At 39.7% G+C, this 14523-nt stretch overlaps 1 protein-coding gene and 1 pseudogene across 1 annotated transcript in view; both read right to left on the reverse strand.

The window, feature by feature from the left end:
• LOC127651255 (deoxynucleoside triphosphate triphosphohydrolase SAMHD1-like) overlaps nt 1–14523 on the reverse strand; it is a 96833-nt gene that overhangs the window by 54137 nt on the left and 28173 nt on the right. The window lies entirely within an intron of this gene.
• Nucleotides 8046–12615, reverse strand: LOC127651258 (deoxynucleoside triphosphate triphosphohydrolase SAMHD1-like; annotated as a pseudogene).

A 14523-nucleotide genomic window follows, 5' to 3' on the forward strand; every position in this document is an offset into this window, starting at 1 on the left:
CACAAGTGGTACACCCGGCAAGCTGACCTGAACTTACCTGTTTGTGTCACCTGATAACACACGGGACAAAACTGGCTCAACCCTGAGGTTAGGTGTTGCCCAGCCCACAGCTCTACATATGTCTGCTAGATAGGAGCCACAGGACGACACCCAAGAAGCCGCAACACCCCTGGTAGAGTGGGTTCGCAGGCCAGCAGGGGGTAGCACATGCTGGGCATGGTATGCCATAGTGATGGCGTCGATAACCCAGTGAGCGATCCTCTGTTTGGAGACAGCGCTTCCTTTCCGCTGTCCACTGAAGCAGACAAGAGCCGCTCTTGAGTGTCTAAATCTCTGCGTGTGATCAAAGTAGATGAGAAGATCATGCACCGGACACAGCAATGCCAAGGCTGGGTCTGCCTCCTCCAGCGGCAGTGCTTGCAGGTTCACCACCTGATCCCTGAAAGGGGTCTCAGGATGACGTTAGAGTAAGCCGGACCGAACTCCAGGCACAGTTCGCTGACAGAGAATGCCTGCTGGTCCCCTACCATCTTGATGGAGGTGAGCGCCGTCAGGAGGGCGGCCTTTAGAGAGAGTGCCTTTTAGATCTGCTGACTCTAAGGGGCTTGAAGGGAGCTCCCCAAAGGTCCCGAAGGACCACGGAGAGGTCCCATGAGGGAATGAGGTGCGGCCTGGGAGAGTTCAACCTCCTCGTGCCTCTCAAGAACCTGATGATCAAATCATGCTTCCCTAAATACTTACCGTCCACTGCATTGTGATGCGCCAATATAGCAGCCACATACACTCTCAAGGTGGAGGGGGACAGCCGTCCCTCCAACTTCTCTTACAGGAAGGAAAGCACTGATCCTAATGCGCATTTCTGGGTGTCTTTGCCTCTAGAAGGACGCCACTTCAGGCCATAGAGGCATCTCGTTTAGGTGGCCCTGGCCTGAGAGATCGTGTCTACCACTGCAGGTGGAAGGCCACTTAAGTCTTCTGCGTCCCATCCAGGGGCCAGACATGGAGATTCCAGAGGTCCGGTCGTGGGTGCCAGATGGTGCCCCGTCCCTAAGAAAGAAGGTCCTTCCTCAGGGGAATTCACCGGGGGGGCTGTCGCGAGGAGCGTGAGATCTGAGAACCCAGTCCGGGAGGGCCAGTAAGGGACTTCTAAGAGATCTGCTCCTCGTCCTCCCTGACCTTGCACAACATCTGTGTAAGTAGGCTCACTGAAAGGAACGCATATTTGCATAGCCCCAGGGGCCAGCTCTGTGCCAGGGCATCTGTGCTGAGGGGATCCTCAGTCAGAGAGTACCAAAGCGGCAGTAGGAGGATTCTAGGGAAGAAAACATGTCTACCTCTGCTTGGCCAAATCGACTCCAGATCAGCTGGACCGCCTGACGGTGGAGTCTCCACTCTCCCCTGAGCGTAACCTGCCGCAACAGCGTGTCCGCTGTGCTGTTGAGGTGGCCCGGGATGTGAGTGGCCCGCAGCAACTTGAGCTGTCGCCGACTCAAAGGAGGAGATGATGGGTGAGTTGTGACATTCGACAAGATCGTAAACCACCTTGGTGCTTGATGTACGCAATCGTCACTGTGTTGTCCATCCGGACCAACATATGCTTGCCCCGGATCAACGGCAGTAACTCGAGGCAGTTGATGTGCCAACGCAGTCGCGGGCAGGTTCAAGGGCTGTACCGTTGCACACAGTACCCCAGCCATGCTGGGAGGCATCTGTCATAACCACGCATGCCTGGGGATCTGGCCTAGGGCAACTCCTGCCCGTTGGGATGCTAGGTCTGACCAGGGGCTGAAGAGAAGGCAACAAGCCTGGTGAAGAGAACGTGGTATGTGCCGTGGCGCCATGCTTGTCTCTCGACTCAGGTCTGTAGCCAGTGCTGAAGTGGTCTCATATGCTTCAACCTGAGCAGTGTGACCGTCGTTGAGGATGCCATATACCCCAGGAGCCTCTGAAAGGATTTCAGTGGGACCAGCGTATTCTGTATGAATGCATGCTGACAGTGCAGCACCGACTGCTCGTTGGTGAGGCGCGCTGTCATCGAGTCCAACTCCATACCGAGAAAAGAGATGCTCTGAACCAGGGCGAGCTTGCTCTTTTCCCAGTTGACCCGTAGCCCCAAACGGTGCCTGAGCACCTGGTCCCTGTGCGCACACAACATGTCACGTGAGTGAGCTAGGATTAGCCAGTCGTCGATAGTTGAGGTTGCGTACACCCACTTCCCTTAGCAGGGCAAGGGCTGCCTCTGCCACTTTCGTGAAGGTGCGAGGAGACAAGGACAGGCCGAAGGGGAGGACTTTGCACTGGTATGCCTGACCCTCGAAGGCAAACTGGAGAAAGGGCCTGTGTCGAGGAAGAATCAAGACATGGAAGTACGTGTCCTTCAGGTCTACCGCCGTGAACCAATCCTGATGCCGGTCGCTAAAATGCGTCTCTGCATGAGCATCTTGAATGGGAGTCTGTGCAGGGCTCTGTTCAGAACTCGCTGGTCCAAGATTGACGCTATTGAACCTGGGCGGGCAGCTGTTGAACTGAATCGCATAGACGAGTCGGACGGTCCTGATCAACATTAACGTTGATCAGGACCGTCCGACTCGTGTCTATATATATATATATATATATATATATATATATATATATATATGAGGCAGAAGCACCCAGGGGTGTTGCTCGACACAACCGTAGTGTGTGAGGGGGAGAACCGCTGTAATGCGCCGTAGATCCAGCAGCTTTAGCAAGAAGGAGAGATGAATGGAATGGCAGGAAGGATTCAGCTCCGTGAATGCGTCTGCTCTGCTTTTTCCCCCAAACAGTTCACTGCAGCAAAAGTTCATAAGCAAATAGTGTCACAGAACTGCACCAGTTTAATTCTTGCTAATTTCCTGACCAATGACTTGTTGTGAAGACCATTAAAAGCTTAATGTTTTGCCATTTTGGGCATGGCTCATTTTTATTTATTTAGTTTAAGATTACTTTGACATGACATTGCTTCAAATACAAAGTTTACCTTCATTCTTTCTTCTGTGAAGTTCAATGAGAGTTGCATATCCTCTTTTTGTGCAAAAAAAAAAAACAAAGTATGTAATTAAGTGTAGAACATTTTAAAATTCAATGGTATTTCAAAAGTCTACATTGAAAATATTTGGGATTTAAAATACAATTTAAAACTGAACAAAGTATATTTTAAAAATGCTGTGTAAAATAAATAAGACATATTTAATAGTCTGCACTTTTTCTAGGTGACAATTCAAATAAACACATTTTTGTAATTGCTGTTAACATGTCAAATAATTAGTGCGGAAGGTCACATGTCGGATGATTCGGTTTGGAACATGCTCAAATCATGCTGGATAACGCGAGAACTTCTTATAAGTTTAGACTTTTATTTTGAAGTCATGTTTTGGTTTCTTGTCAAACCTTATTTTCCATTATTTACCTTATCTCCCACCCAGAGAAGATGAGAAGTGAGCAACGAATGTGAGAGGATAAAATGGCTATCCGTAATACATATCAATTATTGTTTACAGCGTATTTATAGATTTAGACCTTACCATTTTCTAATGTTGTATTATTGTGTACAGCATGAATGAGCCAACCTACTCGCATTTAACTTGATAACCAGACATCTCACAAACGCACATGTCCATATGCATTATAACAGGAACATAAATGGACTGTTCCATGTGTTTAATTTGAACACAAGTAATGCTTTAAATTATGAGATGAATAGAGACACAAGTTCTTAAAGTGTATTACACTGAAAGTAACTTAAATCACACTTAAATATCACATCCTTTTAAAAGCACCACAGACAAAAATAATACCCTCACTATTTTGTTGTTGGAGGACTTGTGGATAATCTCGTCCCGTTTGTAGGATTAAATAACTTCTGTGTATTACATCTGATCATCTTCAGTCAGTTATTAAAATGCTCCAAACTGATGATTTTAGTCCCTTTTTATGTTTATGAGATCCAAATTCTTTTCTTACATTTTAGAGTTCGTGTTGCACAAGCGCGAAGATCTTCACTTTTAGGTTTACAATGAAAAACTCATTATTGTTATACATTTATAAATGACATATATAGTATTTTTGCCATGTGTTAAAGCATTTCTTGTCTGAAACTGTAATAATGACGACATCCCTAAACACCAGCAGTACAGTAGCGGCAGTCATGATAAAGTGAATGTGTGCCCCCTTAAATATCAAATGCCCCTCTCAGTAAATCATCCAGGAGCCGACACTGGACCAGCTCTTTAACTAATGATAACATATACAATAATGTACATAAATACATCAAATATGACTTTAAAATGTGTTTGTATATGTTTAAATTAAGATGAATAAATGCTGTGAAAGTATTGTTCATTGTTAATTCATGTTAAATAAAGTTAATAAATGAAAACTTATTGTAAATTGTTACAAAAAAATCTCACATGACTTGTTTGTTCTACTTACCTTCAATTTTTTCAGTCAGTTGTGTTAAATTCTCAGCAATATCATCTAATGTTTTTGTCACCTCAGGGTGTTTCCTCTTTCTGGTTTCCTTTGATGCAGACTGAAGACTCATCTCATTTTTCAAGGATCTGTTGTTGGGTTGTAGTGACTATAATGGAGACGTGTAACTGCTTTAAACTTTTATAGCTGCAGAGAGTCAACCAACTAAATTACATCATCAGGAAGTGTCTATATGATGTGCGTTGTATGCATGCTGCACTATTGGGGCAAGTTGTCACTTAAAGTCAACATGTTTTCAATGAACACACAAGTCTGCTTGTGTAGAGAACACACACACACACACACACACACACACACACACTGTTCAAATTCTCAGAAGGTCCTTCCATGGAGACATACACACTTGGAGACACGCTCACTTATCCCTTTTCCACCGAATTGGTCCCAGAGCTGGTGTTCGGGCAGGGAATATGCCATCCTCTCTTAGAACCGGTCCACAGTTCCACTGGTGTGAGAGCTGAACGATGACATCACTGACTGTAGCTGGGTCAGTACAGTATAAACGTACAGTTGTGGCCAAAAATATTGGCACCTTTGGTAAATACGAGCATCGAAGGCTGTTTTTCTTGGGCAATAACAGTGAAAATGTTCAATAGCTTTTTTGTTTTGTTGCTAATGCACATTCAACTCACCACAAGCCCATCGATAACGAACCATGTTATAGCGACCACGAGGAGGTTAACACATGTGACTCTACCTCCCTAGCAACCGGGACAATTTGGTTGCTTAGGAGACCTGACTGGAGTCACTCAGCACGCCCTGGACTGCTATTAATTGTTGAGCCCTAAAGTAAATTTATATTCATTGTTTTATTTTACACACACGAGCACTAAGTGAGCAGATACACAGATCAAACTATTATAAACTTAAAATCGAACAATTCAAAGTGTGTCATACACAATACATGCATAAAACCTGCAAACGATTCAATGCAGTAAACATGATTCATATATAAGACATTTTTAATATATACAATTCATATTTATTGTTCACATCTCTCTTTTATTTGACTAATAATTGTTTAGATCAAATGTTCTTAAGACAAATGACACAGAATATCATTCTTGATTTTTTTGATCTAAAGTGTGAAATGTAAAAGTTTAATGGAAATATAAAGACCAGCGGCTCACACGATCTGTGTGTTCTTTAAACTAAAGAACTGGTGTCACTGGATTCACATGAACACACTGAATCTTTTATCTGTTCTTACACAAAACAAAAAACTGGTTCATTTATCCTGTTCAGGAGGATATTTTACTGGGTGTAGATGGTTTGATGTTTTGTTCTGATTGTGTATTGAAGTTATATTTACAATACTAAACTTCATTTCTAAAGTAACAATTGACAATGGAAATATGTATTTAAGATTCATGTGTTGATGCAGGTGATCATTCAATGACCATCAATTATGATTATATAACCAGAACAATGTAGATTTTGTGCTTTTGTATGAAGTTCAGTGTTGTTGAGTCGAGATCGATGCTTTATTTACATGATATTTATAATAATTCATAAGTCTAATAACAATGTAATAATGTGATGATCTTTCTGCATTAGATGATCATGAGGAAAAGATCCAGTTCAGGACTAACACACAAAACTGCAAACCTTAAATATTCACCAGAAACCCTTTAAAAATGAAATACATAGTTCATGTTGTGTGAATGCACAAAAGAAGAATGACAAACATTCACTGGTTTATGTGTATCAGGTCTCATTAAAAACTGATTTGACTTCCTGCAGAACACTGAGAGTTCAGACTTCATTCAGTTGTTCTGAACATTTATTTCAGAAATTAAATGGGAATAAAAGAGAAGTGTAGAAATAAAATAAGATTTGCATTAAATACACAGTTAATAAATCAGCATTTTTTATTCATTTATTGTGTCATTTGCTGCTTCATCGTTGTTTTATCTGGAACTTTTAAGCCCTTTTTGTCTCCTTCACTGGTGTTTGCATTTGGATTAAATCATCTACAACACAATTCAATATGAATGTAAATGTGTGCATTTGTGAAGCTGCTGTTTGACTTGTTTCAGCTAATCTAACCTTAAAGTCTCTGACAATATCTGGAGAATTCAGTGAAGAAATATTGTCCAGTCGAACACCGTTACCAATCGTTGAGCCCGACAATAAATTCATTCTTAAAATAAAGATTGAACAATTTATACTGTTAAGTTTTTATGGGACGTTTTAATCCAAATCAGCAAATACAATTATAGAAATCTGCGTCATGTTTGTCCATCTATTGGTCGATATATTAATAATAAAGTCTTTTTATTTCCACAATGAATATTTGCTTGTTATCTCATTATTACTGAAGACTTCCTCCATTCTCAACATCTGTACTTTTCTGTATTTGTGATCGGTCTTATTATGGGCCTATATTTGACCAAATCCATCTTTCTTGTAAATGTGAGCCTGTATATGCTCGTGATGGAGTGGTATTGGAGCGATGGAAATGCTGATGTCCTGACTTTCAGAGAAAAGAAAAGAAATGCTCCTCCGTGATGGGCAAGTTTCGATGTTTCTCTTCCGCAACACTCCGATAACGCGAGTCTCTGATCGGGACGATTGCGATCACAGTCGGTTACTGATGTGTATCGTGCAGTCTGACATAACGTCAAAGATGAAAATAAGCGACATGTTCCAGCAAATCTCACATATTAAAAGAAGAATTGCATCCTACAGAAATTATTCCTTGTTATTATTACATTTATTTTAATACATTTTTATGTATATGTTTAAATAAATGTCGGATTGTAATTTCGATTTAGGAAAACGCGCTGTTGCTGTTTAATATTATTGTTGTTATTTTCAAATCATTGAAACGTGGGACACTATTATGACGTGGAAAAAGCCTCCGATTTCGGGACAGTCCCGCATTTTGGTTCCCCTTTTTCCAAATGGTTACCGCTGATGGACTAAACCCTATTCTGTCAGGAAAAGGGCCTGAATACAACGATTATTACTCTTATTCAAGCAACAACAGAATGAAATCCGACATACTGAAGTATCAACAGGATCTATATTGACCGAAAACATATAAAAGTATTTTAATCAAAGGGATGATTGTTACACTTTCTGGGTTTTGCCCATTTTATTGATATGTCCTTTCATTTTTTATTTTTAATACATTTGCAAAGATTTCAATCAAACTTCTGTCACATTGTCATTATGGGGTATTGTTTGTAGAATTTTTAGGAAAATAATGAATTTAATCGAATAAGGAATAAGACTGTAACTTCACAAAATGTGGAAAAAGTGAAGCGCTGTGAAACAACATGCACTCCTCCTTACCTTGGGTCTCTAATGACCCTATACACATTTGGTTCTTAACCATGATCATTTCTTATTCATTTTATTTTTTACACTGTATATAAAAGAGAGATTGAGGAATCCTAAAGAGGTGTGGGCACAAGTGCATGAGGTATGGGGGTAGAATGTGTTCCTGGGTCACTAAAGACCTGAGGTATGCGTTTAAAGATGTGTTCTCACAATTCGATTACAGTAGCTTAAACTTTATTGTCTTTGTGCAGAGTACAATGCAGAGAACGAATAAGTCTAATACTGTAAATACAGTTATGTACTTATAAAGTTAGTTTTAGTATTTGGTATTGTATTATTATTATAAGAAGACTAAAATGCAAGAATAAAAGACTTCATTGGCATATTTATCACAGCAGTGACTACAGCTGAAATCCATCACAGAATAAATACAGTTACAGTGTAAACTTGCATAACTTCTTTTGTTTTAGTCCACATGAGATTCAAATGCCCTGCCAGCTGAAGACGCCCTTTGATTGTTCTTCCATGATCTCTTTCATTTCTTCAGCATCTCTGTCAAAATGTTGCTAATCTGGAATGCTCTTACGGGGTTATTGTCTGGAAGATGATTAAAAACTGAATTTGTACACTTCGCTAATACACTTAAACATACTATATGTAACTGCATTTTTCTTTATTTGAAGAGTAGGTGATACCTCAGTTGTTAATCCTTGCTTTGGTATGTAGCCTGAGAACATTTTCCCTCTTCAGGCAGAACTCCAAAATTGTCTTTGCACCAATTCTCAAAGCACTGCTGAGCTTCTTCTAGTTCCCGTTTCTCTGTACCTCGATAGTACACTCTCACAAGCTTTTCATAAAACTTCACCGGCAGGAAACTGGACACCTGTCAGTACAAGAGGTGTCTGACAATATGGCCCGATATGGACTATTTGCATGTTTATATGGACAAGAGGCGTCCTTTTCTAGAGACATATTTATGTGTACAGTACTTATAATTTATTTAATCTGAATTGTTTGCCATGGATACCTGATATTTCCTAATCTTGAAGGCTTTGGTCGGATCCCTCTTGCTGTAGAAATAGACGTTGTCAATGGGATTTTTACCCTTCATGCCATGATCCATATTGACGACCTGGATAAGCAGAGATTTCAAATGCTTTCGCAACTCAACCAGCAAAGCTAAAATGTTAAGATCAAGCTGGAAACAAATGTTTTAAATAACATACAGCAACCACGAAATCCAGTGTATTTTTAGACCATTTCTCCACAGCAGTCATCCAATTATCCTTCAGTGTTTTCTGGAGGATTTGAGAGTCAGAAGTCAGTCTATAATCAGTTTTAGATACAAGTAAACACTGATGATGTCAGGGTGAAAGATATCTTATTTTTCAAATGTGTCTTTTTGTACAAACTATTGAACATTACTGGTGGGGTTGCCACAATATCACTTTGCTTTAATAAGAAAGTATCTGCCAAACAACATTTCAATACAACTATAAATGTGTTCATTGATCCATCTGAAAGACAGATATCTGTTTTAATGATACAATGTCAGAATGTCTCAGTCCAACCTTTGAGATGTCTTTATGTTCAGCTTCTGTCAGTCTGGCTTCTCCAACAATCTTTGGCAGGCGTCTATTGACAATGTCCTCAAGAATCATTCGAGCATCTTTCAGGTTGTCGTCAGTGGAGTACAAGATCTTCTCAAATAAGTGATCTAATAGAAATATGAGAGTCTAATTAGATTTACATGTATTTTCTTTTTAATTAAAACCTGATAAAAGTCCTCTAATGAACCATGATGACCTTGCATTTGTGTTCTCGAGCATTATTAAGAGTTAAATGTAAATATTTCCGCTGACCTGTGAGTTTAGTGTATTCCACCATGTTTTCTATGGCTGCTGAGATGTGGAGGTGTTCATTGGCTTGTAGAAAAGATTCTTTGATCCTAAAATGCAAAGAGGAACCAGCACATGTTAACTTTTAAAGCAGAATTATATACAAATATTTATTTCATGACTTACAGTATTGTGACAAATGAAAAGTGCTTCACTATATCTCCAGGAACAGTCTCGTCAGAACAATGACACATCACACATACTGTAAACATAACTCACATGATTTCAATAATGCTGATAGTCTTGTGCTGGTACGCCTGGCGATGCAAAGTGTATCTAGTGCGAAACATGTCGTAAACATTATCTGCCTCCTGTTAGAGAAAGACAGAACAAACTGAAATGAGGTTTAATATTAATGATCTACAGCTAATGTTTAAGAAACTGTAAACCTTCTAAAATCACAAGCACATAAAAACAATCAGTTCATTTATTAATAGCTTCTATCAGTTCTTCATTATGGTCAGAAATGATAAGATATACTGTATTTTGCATGTTGCCACAGAGAGAAAGGATTTCAGATCTTGAGATATTACTGTAGATGATGAGCGGTTCAGTTGTTTTGGACGTTTTAGATTTGGATAACATGTTTTTGGTGCTTGGGCAGTCATGCTGAATTCACAGCTCAACATGTTTTTCATTATTTCTGACAAGGGAAATCTGCTGTAATAGATAAAGAACATCCTAGAAACACGTTCGCAACATTTATTTAATAATAATCAAAATAATAATCAAAACATCTCAAGTATGATCTGTTTTGACAAAAAATGGTTGAACACAGACTAATGAATTCAATATTTTAGCTAATTCGATTCTGCTTTCAGCTTCCAATAAGTGTCTAGTACGGCACATTTTAAAGGGGTCATATAATGCCATTTTTGTACAAGTTAATATGAATCTTTAGGGTCTAAATGAAAACTTTGTAATATACTTTTATTAAAAATTCTCATTAGTATTTTAAGAAAACACTAATTTTACCTGCTCAAAAACAGCTCTGTTTTCAGCACGCCGTTTCAGTGCATATGACTTTAAATGATAATGAGCTTTGGTCACCCCGCCCCTCCGTTCTGGAAAACATGCGGTAATGTACCCTGAGTGTAAACATTAGCCACATTCATTGTGAAGCGTGCAAGCGATTTGCAAAGATTAATATAAAGGTTAATAAAACGTTACACTTACTTCTTCTGGAGGTGCAGAGGGAATATAAATAGTTGGTACCGAATCTTTTTTCAGCAGCAGCTTCTTAGCAAAACCAGCTTTATACTGACCCTCGTTTATAAAGCAGTCTGGTGAAAAATGATTCACGCAAACATGAACGCATTGACGCTTGCTCGTGGGGAATATTCCCATCGTGAACAAAACTCAGCCACTGCGTCTTCAGCGGTTCAGATTTAGGAACATCAAAATGACTGCTGTGTTCGTTATTACACCGAAGAACAGAACACCACAATCGCTTAGGCGCCATTCTGCTCCAGTGTATCAACAATGATGACGGACTATGATTGACAGCTCGCTCACGAGCGAGGGCGGGTCTGTGTTGAAACACTGCTGTCAATCAACAATCCTGGGAGGGGCGTCCGACCGTGTGACGTCACATGGTCGAACGGCTCGATTTGAGGCAGGGGAAAATATATAAGGAGATTAAAACAAAAACACTGGATGGATTTTTATCATAATAGGATGGTTGTGTACAGGCACAGCCAACACACATTTCAGTACAATCAACTTGAAAAAGTGCATGTACCATTATATGACCCCTTTAACCACATTTTCTCATGTCAATCCATTCCACATAATTCTACAGATTTCTGGCCAAACTAGATAATGAAAATCATGTCTGCAGATTCCCTCTGAGTCCTGTAATGAGCAAAAAAGATGAAATGTTTCATGTAAAGTACCTTGTCCCTGAAGCAGATAGAATGAGATTTCTTCTCTCCTGTCTCCACTTCACACACTCGTGCAAATTTCAACAGGCGTTGATGGTCAAAGCTGTTGCCGATGCCAAGGTGATGACAGTCTCTATAAAATAAGGAGATGGAAAAACAACTAATTTACTCATTTATCTTCAATCCTCGTATTCTGGCAAGTGTCACACAAGTTGTATGTATACAGTCTATAGTAATTCATAATTATTATAAAATCTATCAAATATCACGATTACCGGGCAAAATAGTCCCATTTGTCAACATCAATGCCGTTCCGTTTATTTGCCACAATCTCATACAAGAAGGATTTATGTTCGGTCTGCCTCTCGCTGACCACTGGAAAATAATGTAGAAACAACTTTCAACAACTCATTTTAAACTGCACAATCTGGTGGAAATTGGTTGCAATGGACGGTCCCAGAACTGTGTACCTCTCCAGCTGAACTATCCACACCCTGAATTAATTCCTCAATAAAGGGAAGATCCTCATCTGGATTCAATCCATAGTTTCCCATCACCTCTTTCAGTCCATTCTGATCAACCATGTGCTGAAACATCTGAATCGACGCCATCTCGTGCTTAAAGTAACACACATATGATATGTTCACAGATGCTTTACAGATCACACACATTATAAATCATGTACTGTATAACGGGTTATACAGCCATCAATTTAAAGATAATGTATAGACTAAGGAGTTTTGTATCCAAAAGCAAACAGGAATTTTGTTGTTTCATGTGGGATAACTTTGGAAATAATTAATGGTTCGATTTTTGATGCAATCACAAATGCAATTTTATGAAAAAGGTCTTTATGAAATCCCACTCTTGCTATAATGTGACCTTCAGAGCTTCATTTGCACCTATTGTGCACTATATGTTTTTTGTCTGCTGATTTTCTTCCCTTGTGCTTGTCTGCACAGCCCCATATTCCTTCTGGTGTGTTACAAGAGCCGCTGTACAACTTCAGATGAAAGATGCATGTTCAGAGTTCATCTTCACTAACAGAAAGGATAAAAGACATGGACTATTTCAATAAAGCTGCCTATATTATATTATATTAAATTATATAATTCTCATTGGCCTTTTGTTTGAGCTCCAAGAGCGACCCCTAGTGTCACTACATCGACACAACATCGAGTGACTGACAGAAGGGAAAATGTTCTTTGGGGTAAAAAACACTTTTGATGTGATTTTCTCCCAAAACACCAAATATCAACAAAAACTGCCACTATTCTATACACCTGTTTGCCGTGAGATCAATGTCTAAAGTTTCTATTATTTTAGTAATTTGATGATCTAATATTTAGCAGTTTTTAAAATAATAAAATAATATTTGAATACAAAATACAAATATGCGAATTTCAGTTCTGTAAAAGGTTATTAAATCAAAAGTTTTATTTATTTTTAATGAATGTTGTAACGAGTAGAAATATGGTGTGGCCCCTTTAAGAGCTACGCGCTCCCTTTTTTTCTTTTTTCTCTTGGACATTGTGGTATTGTTGTGCCCTGTGTCTCGAACACCCTGTGGGTGTGTAATTTCTGTTCGATACTGACTTTTATTTTATTTTACTTTGTTAAGTAACGATGTGGAAGGGAGAGCATGTGACAGACAGTTATGCTGCACGAGCTCGATTTGGAATAAAGCCCGAGTTGTGAGATGCAAATCGCCTCCGTGAATCTGTCTGGCCTCCGCACGTAATATCTTCAGTTGTGAGCTATCCTTTTCCTTCTTCCTGAAGCAGAGCGTTACAAGTGACGCCCGAACATTTTATCTCTGGCCTTGGATTTAATGCGTGGACACAGATGACTCCGAAAATGCTGTGAACATCCAGCCGGTCATGTGTGAGTTTACACGGGGAAAAGTTTACTGCTTATAGCGCGTAAGGCCCGAGTCGCTCGACGAAGCTGGGGCGGACATTTTGTGTTGCTGAGGCAGAGGATATTTCTTCACATTCCAGTGGATTTAAGTCATCATGGACGCAATCTTTGTGAATTTGGAGTATGCACGTTGGATTGTGGTTCGTTGAGGTAATCGGAAATTCGACCATTTGTGAACTTCGACTGTTCGGGGATTCAGGTCTGGTTGCTACGTTTTTTTTTTTTGTTCATCTGCTGGAACTGATTTTTGAACTGGTTGAATTGAACGTGAGATTGTTTTTTTTTTGCACTGGATTTAAAAAAATAATAAAATCTGAACTTCTATTATATTTTGAGTTGTCGTGGGGTGATAACTCGTCGACGCTCGTGCGGTTTGCTCATATATATATATATAAAAAAAAAAACAACGAGGTCAGAAGACAATTAATGGACTCTATGTTTGAAGTTTGGTGATATTGAACTTGTCAGAGAAAAAAAAAAATCTTTCAAAGGGTATCCAATTGTTTATTCCATTTGTTTTGCTTAGTTACTCACATACAGTAAGTTAATGCAAGTTGGAGTTATTGGTTGAATGTTATTGCGCTAATTCATTGTTTTGAATTTCATATTGACAATCTGATTTTGGTACTATGGCCAGACGTGTTGATGACGAGACTGATTTATTTGACCAATCTGCATGCTTTGAGTTTCCACCCATACGGAGAGGACCAGGGTCAGGCGAGTGCCTGGAGACGCATGTTGAGTCGTTGAAAGAGGAAGTGGAAATGCTGCGGAGGTGCCTGAAGGAGTCTCTTGATCTACAAAGAGGTATTATCGACCGTTGCACAGAAAACTTGCATGTACCTGATTCATACCGATTACCTTCTCAAGTCAGGCCTGTTGCTTCGTCTACTCCACATGCTCAAGCACCAACTGGTCAAATACAGGGGCCTCGGTCCATTGAAGTGGAAATGAATGCCAGAACCGAAAGGCGTTTGGCCTGGCTCAAAGCTCTCTTGATTTAAATAATGCGACCAGAACCT

The sequence above is a fragment of the Xyrauchen texanus genome, chromosome 11, assembly GCF_025860055.1.
Source record: "Xyrauchen texanus isolate HMW12.3.18 chromosome 11, RBS_HiC_50CHRs, whole genome shotgun sequence".
NCBI classification, from domain to species: Eukaryota; Metazoa; Chordata; class Actinopteri; order Cypriniformes; family Catostomidae; genus Xyrauchen; species Xyrauchen texanus.